Source organism: Danio rerio, chromosome 19 (assembly GCF_049306965.1).
Source record: "Danio rerio strain Tuebingen ecotype United States chromosome 19, GRCz12tu, whole genome shotgun sequence".
Lineage (NCBI taxonomy): Eukaryota > Metazoa > Chordata > Actinopteri > Cypriniformes > Danionidae > Danio > Danio rerio.
In genome coordinates, this window is record NC_133194.1 from 18,605,408 (window position 1) to 18,618,643 (window position 13,236).

The window sequence follows — 13,236 nt, forward strand, 5'->3', positions numbered from 1 at the left end:
AAAACGCGTGCACACACACACACACATACACAATAATAAATTATTAAAATCATTTATTACAGTTTTTTACAATGGCTAGGACACTTTTTCAATACATTTAACAAGTTTCCTAAACTCTTAACACGGTTAGCACAACATCCGTCTTCGTGGGCTACGCAAATTAACACATTTCTTGTTGCTTTGACACAAAAGTTAACACCAATTTAAAATGCTTGAAATTCTTTTACACACAAATTCAACCAAAACCAAAACAATGTAATTTTACAGTTCAATTTACCAATGCTTTCACACAGTACGTCAAAACAGATAACACCATGTTCTAAACAGAACCTAACACAGAGTTTTGTAATGTGCTCACTGTTCCTTTCAAAAAACTCATGAGTCCTCTTTTTGAACATAAAGTATGATCATTTTATTTGAAAAACCACAACACATGAGTGTGCTTTCTTGACGGGAATCAGCTGTCATATATATATATATATATATATATATATATATATATATATATATATATATATATATATATATGCTCCCATCTCTCATATCTTCCAGCTCCCATATAATCATGATTCCCATCTAGAAAGCACACTCGTGTGTTGTGGTTTTTCAAATCACTTGATCATACTGTATGATCATACTGTATGTTCTAAAAAAGGACTCATGAGGTTTTTGAAAGGAACAGTGAGCACATTACAGAACTCTGTCACTAATACGTCCAGGTAAGGTTATGCAATACAGTCATTACTTTACTATGCAGTGTCTTTTGCAGTAACCTTCTCTATAAACCTGGCGTTCATTAGTACATACATTAGTTATACAGTACAGTAAAGCGTTTACACTGTGTCTAATTACTTTTAAAGAGTCATGAAGTTGGAGGTCAATCAAGTTCCACATGAAATTATCTATGTTGACGAGGCTGGCTTTAACTTAGCGAAAAGGCATCACCGTAGGAGAAACATAATAGGCCACATTATGCATTTTGTGTCAAAACAACAAGAAATGTGTTAATTGTATAGCCCACGAAGACAGATGTTGTGCTTACCGTGTTAAGAGTTTAGGAAACTTGTTAAATTTATTGAAAAAAGTGTCATAGCCATTGTAAAAAAACTGTAAGATTCTCTCATTATGATTTGAGGTATCTTTAATGAGCTTTTCCACTGATTCGTTCAAAAAGGTAATGGCATGATCAGTGTTTCTCACCGTTGTCTCCATAGATTAAACTTTTTTAAAGATAGTCTGACATTTTGCAAAGAGAGACTAAATAGCGGCCATAACCTTGTTAATGTCGCAATCAAGTGAAATGTCGTCGATTCGTCGTGTTTTTGGCGCTGGGCTTTTAGCTGGGGTGCATGGAATTGGAGTTGCCAGAGAAATCTCTGGATCGTCGACAGTGTCATTAGAATCACTAGTTATGCCTGTCTGCATTGCATCATCAGGATACAGAGCAAGTTGTTGGGAAGGCAAAGTTTTTTCATTTTTCTCCATGTTCGCCTCAAAGTGTTTTCCTTTGCGTTTGCCCATATGACCGAGTTTTCAAACAAAGCAGTGTTAAACCCTAAAACTTCATTGACATAAAATAAAACAAAAACGTAGTTTTTCTTCACTTATTACATGTAAAACATGATGAAGTCTGAGGATTAAAGTCACAGCATGTTTGCATAGAACAGCGCCATCTTGGCCCCCCACTTATGGCTTCTTTTGCGCTCTTTAGAAACCTTTGGGTGACGTCACGGATACTACGTCCATATATTTTACAGTCTATGTTTCAACTGTGTAAATAAATATCTTAATTAGTGCTCTCAAACAAATTCATTCATTCATTCATTCATTCATTCAAAAAAAGTTTGTACACAACATGGATGTGGAAAATTGAGAGTATGTTTTTTTACCTCCATTAAGCCACCTTTTCTTCCATTTTTCAGCCAGTTTCTTACATTTTTCCTCTTTATAAACAAAAACTATTGGAATGTTTACAAAAGCTGTTCGGCGTGTCTCATTTTGGCTGATTTATACAATTATAAACAACACAAAACATACATTGTTGTGTTCTGATCACTTCCTGCCCTCCATCTGAATTTCCCATGTCATCAATGACATCATGTCAAAACAACCCTTTATATTTACTTTTTTCTTTCCACAAGAGGGCAACAGATCTGCACATGAGGAATAGGCAGCCAGCAAGCTTTTTAAACACCTGGCAGTGTGTACCACATGCTGAACGTGCAACACAAGCCCTCATCTTAAACGCTTGCGATCGTAGTCTCATTAATGTGCTTTGCATGTTTTCACCTGCTTTTTCTCATGTGAACACTTATTTTTGCCAATGATGCTGTTTCTCGATTGTACAATCACATATGCACGCATTCAAAAAAATGTTGACAGCAAATTCTAAACTTAAGTGACAAACTGTCCTGAGTATCTCACATGGCCCTGAGTCATTCTGATTACTGAGCCCTGCTCAAGTTAAAAAGACCACTCCAAGGTGATAAATAGTCTTAGATTCATGACTATGAACAATCATGATATGAGACCTGGTGATAAAGGCATAATTATTAAATGAATAGTTCACTCAAAAATGAAAATGTACTCATTACAAACTAACCGTTTTTTAACATTTTGCAATTCATGTTTTTATTATTCCTCATTTATATATGCTTTTGAATTACAGTATGAGAGCTTGATCTGTCTTCTTACAACTTCTATACCCTTAAAAAGTTAAACTTTTATGAACATTTCTAATAGTTTTAAGTCAACATTCTCTGGGTTGGTGTTGTAGATGATGGTACAAAAAAAACCTTGTAATAAGCTGCCAGTACATTTTCTGTTATGTTACAGGTTTTCCAGCTTTCTTCAAAATATCTTACTATGTGTTCAGCAAAGGAAAGTAATGGTTTGTGAAGTGAAATGTGATTAAGCCATGACAGGATTTTCATTTTTGAGCGAAGTATCTCTTCAAGTTATAGCATTTAGTTTTATGTGCATATAGTAATAATAATGAAATAAAAACTTTGTTATTACAGTTGTAACAATTTAAATGATAGGCTATAACCGTGTAATTTATTTATATATTTATTTGTTTATTTGGCAGGGACAGTATACATTAATCAGCATTTCTGCAAATGCATCAGAATTAGCCAGAAGGCTATTTTTTGTCCCTGTATTTTTGTCCCTGAACAACCTAAAAAAAAACAATACAAGAATTCTACAATTAATCAAACATAGTTAAAAAGTACTAAAATAGACATGGTTATGTAGATGTTAATAAAAACAGAATATTTACAAATTAAACTAAAACACCAACATTTTGTAATAGAGATAGAACTTAAACACATTTAAACAACAGACCATTAAGATGGTAGGCACAAATGGAAACATGCTAGGTTGATTCTAATAGGAATGATCACATGTCTGATTTTCTTTCAACCAGATCTTCAAATGTTTTTTGAATATATTAAAGGAGGTTAAATCTCTGATGCTGCGAGGGGAGGATTCCACTCCTGTGCAGCTGTAACTGAAAAGGCACCCTGACCAAAGGTACTTTTCCTGAGTGGGACAATAAAGTCTCCTCGGGCTGCCCCTCGTGTTGCTCTGTGTGTGGTGTTCCTGACGTGTACAAACTGATTGAGAGGTGGGGATGACAGACCATGAATGATTTTATACATTAGACAAATGTTTGAGTACTTAATGACATTTTCTCAGCTTAACAATTTATGTTTTTGTAAAATGCTACAATGATGATGTCTTCAAGGCTTTTTATCCAGTATTTTAATTGTCTGTTAATAAAGTAACTCTATGGGTTTTAGTGTTGTTTTGTTTGCTTATGACCAGTTTGTTCGACAGTAGGTTATATGTGATAAAATCATTGAATGCATGCATATTTAAGCTGCCTGCAGTAATAAATGTGACCTAATGAAATGGAAATTAGATATATTAAATTTAACACGGTTAATTTGTGATTTAAAAGTTAATTTGGAGTCAATTTGGACCCCAAGATATTTCAAATCAAATACAATATGTAATTTGTTCCCATCTGCGAAGGCGTCTGTTAGATTATTTACTATGTTTGTTTTAGAAAAGTACTTTGCAACTGTTTTGTTTACATTCAGTTTTAAACATGTCTGGTTTTACCATTCTGAGACATGAGCCATAGCTTGTGTAAGTTTATCTGCTACTTGAGTTATGTTTTTACCATGTGTATAAATAACTGTATCATCTGCATACATCTCAATCAGGAAATTTGGAAGGCCATTTATGCAGAAAGAAAATAACAAAGGTCCCAAAATGTAACCTTGAGGTACATCCGTGGACAGAGAGAGTGGGAGAGAGTGATAATCTTTAATTCTGACTGATTGTGATCGATGTGATAAATATGATTCAATCCAATTCAACGACTCTGGTGACATATTAAATTTAGTTAATTTGGACAATAATATTTTATGATTAACAGTGTCAAAAGCTTTTTTCAGGTCAAGAAACACAGCACCAACAACACCACCTTTATCCAGTCTACGTTTAATATTTTCAATAGTCTCAGTGGAGTGTTGAGCTCTGAAACCGAATTGCATTGGATGAAGAGAAAATGTAGTGGTGTTTAGATGTTTAATTAATTGATTGGCGATGAGTTTCTCTGCAACTTTAGACACATTGGGAATAATACTGATTGGCCTGTAGTTGGAAAGGATCCTCGCTTTTATAAATTGTAATGACAGCAGATGACTTCCATTCACATGGAAATATTGCCTCAGAAATAGAAAGATTGAGGAGTTTGGTTATTGGAGTTAATAGTATAGAACTAAGTTCTTTCAACATAAGAGAATCTATACCAAAAATGTCTACAGTTTGTGAGGGTTTGAGTGATTTTATTGGCTGTAAGGCTTCCGATTCTGTAATACTACTTATGCTGAAAATTGGCTGCAAACTATTTATAGAAAACAAGTTTTCTATAAACAATAGTTCTGAACTAACGTAAGTGAACAATGTAAATTATAAATTGCTTAATTTCTTCTGACATTTTACCCGCAAATTCATAAGAACAATGATTTAACACAAACTTTTGCATATTGTAGGCGACAAGGTTATTAAATGATTGGAAACCACCAAGGTAGTACAATAGGGGGAAGGAAACCTGTCATGGGTCCACAAAGGTACAACTGGGTTTGGTGGCCACCCACGTGGGGTAAAAAAAAAATAAAGCACCCTGATGGTGAAGATGGGATTTGCCATTTTCCATCTTGGAGTTTTTTTTGTGGGCGAGGGCTCACTGGCCCTTGAGCTATCAGTAGACTCAAGCAGAAATCTAAAATAGGCAGACACAGGACAAAATTGTTAACTTCTAAATTTTTTGAAGTGAGAACCATAAAGTCCATAGTGCTAGTGTTTTGTGTCTGGCGCTGAGCCAGAGAAAGACAGCAGGGTTAAGTTGGTTTTGTTTTCGGTATTTCTAACATATAAGTGATAGACGGCATTAACTCAAAAAACTCTTAACCTAAAAAGATTTAAACTGTGCTTCCTACAAAAAGACAAAGCAGGTTATGTTTCACAGCTGTCTTTTTTTTCGATCGATATTACGAGCACTGCTCCATTTAAGTAGTCGCAATATGCGTTTTGCCAGACACGCTCGAGCTGAGCAGAGCTCTCAGTAAAAAAACATCGGAAAAGTGCTTCTTTTTTTCGTTTTTTTTTTTTTTAAACAAATCAACTTATCTCTGCTTAAAGTCATATCATATAACAATTATGCAGTGTTTTAACCACCTAATACTTCATTTATGTTTTAAATATATAAATACACACAAGTACTAGTAAAAAATGCATTTAGAGTTTGTAAAACACACAAGAAAGTCTAACAATCCATTTAAATATAATTGGCTCATATGTTTTATTCATATCAGATACACATTACGCATAGTGAAAGTAACTATAAAGTTTAATCTACGCTTCCTTAAGTTTACCAGCCACTTACTTGCATGTATTTTGGGAGTAACTAGTGAATTACATGCTGAATCCTGCGTGTTCTGCTTTTTATGACAAATAAATCCATCTCACGTTATAGATCATGATCACTTACACGTTTAAGTGAATTGGAATATCAGGTAGTTGATGACATGATGAGCAAACGTGTAAATATGTTAAATTAAAACAGATAAAAACTAAGTAAAAGGGAAACATCTGTCATACATCGCTGTTATGGCTGCAGTGTCACGTGACAAACATGATGAGTCGCCACAGAAACATTAAGGGTGAATGTTCTAAAAAAAAAAAAAGACTCCCGAGACCAGATAGAATATTTTAAACTCCCCAGTGAAAGGGTCAATATCAGTAGTAATTACATACGGGTTTGTGGTCGTGTTTGACAAGTCTCAATAAGATGACAAAAAGTAAGCAGTTGGACCTTCTTATTTGCTACTAGGTGAATGACCAAACTGTTGCGTATGTATTAAATATAACTGATAGTTTTTGCTGTTAAAAGTTAGCTTAAAGCAGCAAATGCAGTTGTGAAAAGTATTTATTACCTTGTTCATTGTTGAGAAGTCCCTCTCACAGTTATGCACTACTGAATGGGACTGTCAGGGCAATAGAACCTTTTTTAAACCTAAAATAAAAAAGTGATACTTTTAAAAACTAGAAAGTGCTATTAATAAACATGTACACTACTATTACATTGATATTAGTATACTAAATAAAATATTCTTTTACAGTGCATCCAAAAAGTATTCATAGCGCTTCACTATTTCCACATTTCTTTATGTAACAGCCTTATTCCAAAATGGGTTAAATTAACTTATTCCTCAAAATTCTACACACAATACCCCATAATGACAATAAGAAAAAATGCTGACAAAAATGTGCCTGTGCTACTCCATGTGATCGAAGAGAAAACCGGGAGAGAAAAGTTTTAAAGAGATAACAGACACATTACAGCAACATTTTTCTTCGAAGCCCCTGATCATCGCAGAGCATTTTATGTTTACTGACGGATTTAGGAGGAGAGCAAGACAGTGACACAGTGTGTTGCAGTGCTGAGAGAAATGTCTGAGCACTGTGAATTCGGGGGTCATCTGGATTATGCACTCCATGACAGATTTGTGTGTAGTTTGAAGAGTGAAGGCTGATTTATACTTCTGCGTCAAACGCACGCGTATGCTACAGCATTGACGCATAGCCCTACGCCGTGGCCGTCGGCGTCGCTTACGTGCACCTCTCAAAAAATGTAACTACACGTCGCAACGACGCATAGCGCAAGCTCTGTGATTGGTCGGCTTGGTAGCAATGAACCAAAAACCGCACGAATGGCACAACCCCAATAAAGCGATTGTTTACAAGTATGGAGTCCTGTGAAGGAGCTCCGGATGGAAAGTTTTGTTTTGTGTTTACCTCATAGTTAAAGTTGGTGCATGTCCGCCGGTTCCTGCCTCAAAATGAGCGAGTTTGAGCCACTTGTACATTCAGGAAGTGTTCAGGAATAGCAAAACACCACAAAGAAACTAGACACAGAGGAACATTTATACTTCACTGCCAACTAGCGTTTCAGAAGTGTTAATGCAGACCAACAGAGACAGCGCGCAGAAGTATAAATGCACAGCTACGTGCGTTGCATGCGCCGCGGATTACGCCGGTCACTTGACGCAGAAGTATAAACCAGGCTTGAGGCCACGCAAAAGTGCTTGTTGACTGAAACTACGCTGATAGTTCATAGAGCTGTGAAACTGGCGGCGTCCATGGGGACAGCGTCACGCAAATCGCATCAACTCAATGGATCACTGACAGGTAACGCACTGCCTTTGACAATGATTAAAATTGCAAACAAATGTAAACGATGTGGAAAGAATAACCATAGTAATGAAGATGAAGGCCATATCTGTCACGTTTGCAGGAAGAATAGCGATGATAGAAAAACAAAAAATGGAAACAGAGCAAAAGCTGCATGGCCAACAAATGAAGCCAAGCAAAAAGGCTATAGTAAAAAAGGAAATGTACACCACCTTGATGCTGATGCATTATCTAGCAGTGATGAAACCCACAATGATTTAGCTCTGTATAGACTGTCCCAGCCAGGAGAAAAGTCCAGTATCATGGTGAAACCAGAAGCTGAAGGACTGCCACTTGAAATGGAACTGCACACAGGCGCAGCAGTCTCTTTGATTTAAACAAAGACTTATGATAGAATACTGAAACATCTACCCTAATGCTCAACTGACACTGCTGTTCAAACATACACAGGGCAAGCATTACGGCCTGAAGGTGTAATTGATGTTCATGAAAAAATGGGGAAACAGATGGCTGTTCTTCCATTGTATGTGGTGCAGGGAGATTATCCACCACTCTATGGCAGAGAATGGCTGCATTGGATTAAACTTAACTGAAAAGAAATAAGATCAAAACTGAAGACAATAGATGCTGTTCTGCAAAAACATAGCGCTGTTTTCTCTAAACAATTAGAGGAAATTAAGAGGATAAAAGCTAAAATAATGCTAAAACCTGAAGATAAACCAAAGTTTTGTCAGCCCAGAGTAGTCCCATATGCTCTGCGTCCAAAAGTTCAAGAGGAACTGAACTGTCTCACTGAAATAGAAGTTTTGACACAAGTGCAGTACAGTGAATGGGCTACCCCAATAGTCCTGGTGGTGAAGAAAAATGGAGCAGTGCATATCTGTGGGGACATTAAGGTGACAATAAACCCTGTCCTTCACACTACTTGTTACCACGTACTGAGGACCTTTTTTCTTTGTTAGCGGGAGGACAATGTTTCCACAAACTAGACTTGTCCCATGCTCTCCTTCTAAATGAATGTGGAGGAAGAGTCCTAAGAGTTCCTCACAATTTCCACACAGAAAGGGCTATTCCAATATGCTCACCTCCACTTCAACTATATTTAAAAGGGTGATGGATGATGAAAGTATTATTAGGTCTTCCTAATGTCCATTGCTATCTTATTACTGGGTGGACTGAAGCTGAACACTTGAGTTTGGTTTGCATGTGGAAAGAGGGAAATGTGACTTGAATGTGAAATATTTCAATCACATAAATAACGCTGAAGGTTTGCACAAATTGCCTGAAAAAGTAAGTGCAATTGTCAATGCCCCAACCCTATCAAATGTCATACAGCTGAGATCATCCCTTGGTTTGTTAAACCATTCTGGGAGATTCATACCTAATTTGGCGACTATAGCAAATCCTTTGAATTCTCTGCTTTGCAAGGGGAAATGCGGGTAGCGGTCAGCAGAGTGCAATGTAACTGTGTTAAAGAAGATGTGCTGTCCTTATGTGGAAGTGCTTTTCATTAACTGTAAGCCATTTTATTCACCGCGAGTTTTCCTTGTTCATTCTCGTCTATGTTTACTTTCCACCACAAGCAGTACTGCGCTGCAACAGCTGGCTGATCTGATCACAGAGACAGAACAACAACACCCAAACTCTGTTTTTATCATTCTTGGTGACTTTAATCAGGCATGAGCTGCCTAAATCACGCATGAGCTGCCTAAATTTAAACAGCACAATACATGCTCCACCAGAGACAATAACATTTTGGACCATTGCTACACCACAACAAAAGAATGCATATCGCTCCGTTGCCAGAGCAGCTCTAGAACTCTTAGACCACTACCTGGTTCATCTTATACCAACTTACAGGCAAAAACTACTAAGCCAGTATTAAGGACTGTTTAAAGATGGACCAGCAAGTGAACCACAGAGCAGGCCTTAAAAGCCTGCTTTGAATGCACTTACTGGAGTGTTTTTGAAGCTGCAGCTAACAACCTGGACAAGCTCTCAGAGACTGTAACATCATACATCAGTTTCTGTGAGGAGTTATGCATCCCTACCAGGCTCTACTTATTATTTAACAATGATAAGCCATGTTTCACACCAAAACTTAGACAGCTTCCTCAGCCCAAAGAGGATGCCTACAGGAGTTGGGACAGGATCTTGTACAATCAGGGCAGGAACACAGTGACAAAGGAGATTGGTGTGGCCAAGAAGAGCTATGCCAAAAAGCTTCAAAACCAGTTTTCTGCCAACGGCCCTGCATCAGTGTGGAAAGGCTTGAAAAACATTACTAACTACAAGACACCTCCCAGCATTGACAGCAACACACATCTTGCAAACAAGCTGATTATTTTCTACTGTAGATTTGACACCTCTGACCACACACTCCACACTAGGGATGCTCAAAATAACTGATTAACCGTTAACCGAAAGGGTGCGTTTGTAACCGATTAATGCTATCAGTTAAACGATTAAAATTATTATTTTATATTTTTTTAGCTTGGCTGCATAAGGGGCCGATTGAATGCGCCTTTGCGTTAGAGGGGCATCTTTTGCACGCGGCTCATCCCAGAGCAGCAGTTTGTGTTGTCAAGACAACTACAGAGAACTTTTAAAGAGCTTGGTTTCTGCTACATTCATTCTTCCATGGCGGGGACCAAAATGCATCCCTTCACGGCTACATTACCCATTGAAAACATTCAGTCATTGTTGTTGTTTTTAATAGCGGATTATAATCGCACCAAAACGTATTAAAAGGTAAGTGAGTCATAACAGTGCAAACTTTTCTGTAACCATATAGTGCTGTGCGCTATCTGTTTAATCCTTTGGCGTTACGTGCTGACTGACTGATGAGGTGGATTTTGTGCTCTTTGGAGTGTGAAGTTAATCTATATATTCAGGTTATATGTGTATAATCTGCTTGTAGACTTGCATACCATTAAAACAATTGGAAAGGGCAAATGGCCTGAGGAAACAACTAGGGGTCATAAAAGAAGGGATGAAAAGAGAGTGGTAAAAGAGCCTGAGGTGTCTCAGGAAACAGATGTCAGAGGTGGAATTTGGGGTCAGGGGCTAAACTAGGAGGGATCTTGTGTAATATATGGAGAACAAAGGAAAACAACGGATGTAAAAGGGTATTTAAATAAGGCCAGAACAGGAGTGAGACAGAATTTTTCAGACAGAGATGCTACTGGGGGTCTCCTGAAAGTTCTCCTTTGTTGTCGACAATAAAGTATATTCTTCTGATATTCATAACCTCCAGACTGAGTTTGATTTAGTAAAAGAAAAACCAAGAAAACCACTACATTTGGCGTCCCTGGGTGGGCTGGAAAGGAGCAGGACTGGTGTTACTGTGCATGCTGGACTGGAGAGAAAACACAAATATGTGGCCACAATAAAAAACGGTAAGCGATTTTATGCTTATTAGTTTGTGTTTTTTCTGCCAGGACCTGCTTGTACAGGTAAATACACTTGAACTGTTTCTCCAGCTTTAAAGAATTAAAAGTAAATGTAAAAAAGATATTAAAGAAAAATGGGGTTTTGAATAACAGAAGAAAAAGAGTAATTTGCATGCAAATGATCTGTGTTTTCCTAAGTGGGCCTTGATGGATAGGATAAACATTAACTAGTAACTGTTACCCAGATTTGGGAAATTATTAATGATATAAGATATGCATAGAGCATTTATAAGTTTTAAGAGAGAGTTCTTAATGTGTGGTGACAGTTAAGAGATTAAAGCAGAGTAAGGTATGCAAATGATCTGTGTTTTCCTAAGTGGGCCTTGATGGATAGGATAAACAATAACTAGTAACTGTTACCCAGATTTGGGAAATTAATAATGATGTAAGAAATGCATAGAGCATTTATAAGTTTTAAGAGAGAGTCCTTAATGTGTGGTAACAGTTAAGAGATTAAAGCAGATTAAAGCAGAGAGATGCGCGCTAAGACCTACGATACCGCTTTGTTAAAGGAGATGAACAAAGGGCTGCATGGGTAGGCAAGAAAACCTGTGGTTACCGCTCTAAGGTTAGAGGCTGCTCGGACAGGTCACTCAAGAGGAGTGTAGTGAAGAGTATTTATTTAATTGAAGTGTTTGTGTATTTGTTGCTTCAGGTTGAGGCAAAATAGTCCACATTGGTGTGCAGAGAAGACTGCCTTCCTCCTCCTTGAATGAAATGAGGATGGGGGGATGCAGCTCCTGTTACACTGAGTGGAGGAAAGGAGTGAATGAGAAGAGGAAAAGTAATAAGATTAGAAGTGTGAATGTGTTAAAAAGTTTGTTTTCAAAAAAGAGTAGGTTAAAATAATGATTATAGTATATTATAATATAAAAGGAGGGCTGCATATGTGTGGTGTGATTTAAAGAGCAAGAAGAAAAGTGATTGATGCAGTTTAAGAGAAGAGATTATGATAGAAAGAAAGGAGTCTCCTAAATTAAAACTAATGGAACATGTGCATTTGAAAGACACAGAGTAAAAAGCAGAAGAATAAACATTTTTCTGAAATTATCTTTGTGTTTTAAGTTTGAATATGTTAAAAAAGATCAATAGGCAGAGTGGACTTAAATTCTTTACATAGCAACAGGTGAAAGACAGTCTGCTCCAGGATGGGGGTAAGAGAGAGATTTATGGTGTCCATGTGTGAACAATAAATAGATTATGTCTAGTTACAGCACTAGGGAAACAGAGAAGAGGAGAGTAAATGAGAGGAGATCAAACTATTGATAAAATAATGACATAGACTTTAACATAATTGTGGATAGAATATAAGTTATTACTGAATAGATATATTAGAAAGTAGTATAGTAAGATAAATGAAATGAGGAAGTACTAATAATAGAGTTATATTATATAGAAAAGAGTTTTGAAACTCTACTAATGATAAAGAATAAATGAGGCCATAGTGATCAATATTTATAGAGATTAAGGAAGTATGGAGTAAAAGAATGTATTAATAAACCAATAGATTTACTAAATAAGTATGAATAAATAACATATAAGTTAGTTCTTTAAATGAGAATAAGAAAGAAAAAGAAAACTTGAAAAATTAATATTGATTAACTGAAGATTTAATTAGAAAATGTGTAAGCTTTAAAATGTATAAGAAATGTATAAGAAAACCTAAGAGCTAAAAACTCAAATTACGGAAAGGAAAAAGAATAAAATAGAAATGGAAAAAATAAGTCCACTGTTTCATAGATAAAATTAGATGTTTAAAAAATACTTACAATATAGGCACATTGAACAGATAAGACAAAAAGTAAAAAAGCAGTAACAATTTGAAGAAATAATTGACTTTAGAGAATTTGTTTGTATTTAAGGGCAATAAAAATGTCTTTCTCAAAGTCAGCTATATCATTTATTTGTAGTAAAGTACAGTGATTCAGATGAAAATCATAGAAGCTAGGTAAATGTTAAAGAATGCGTTAGAGTGAGTTTAAAAGATAAATACATTTAAAAGTTTATGCAGTAAGAA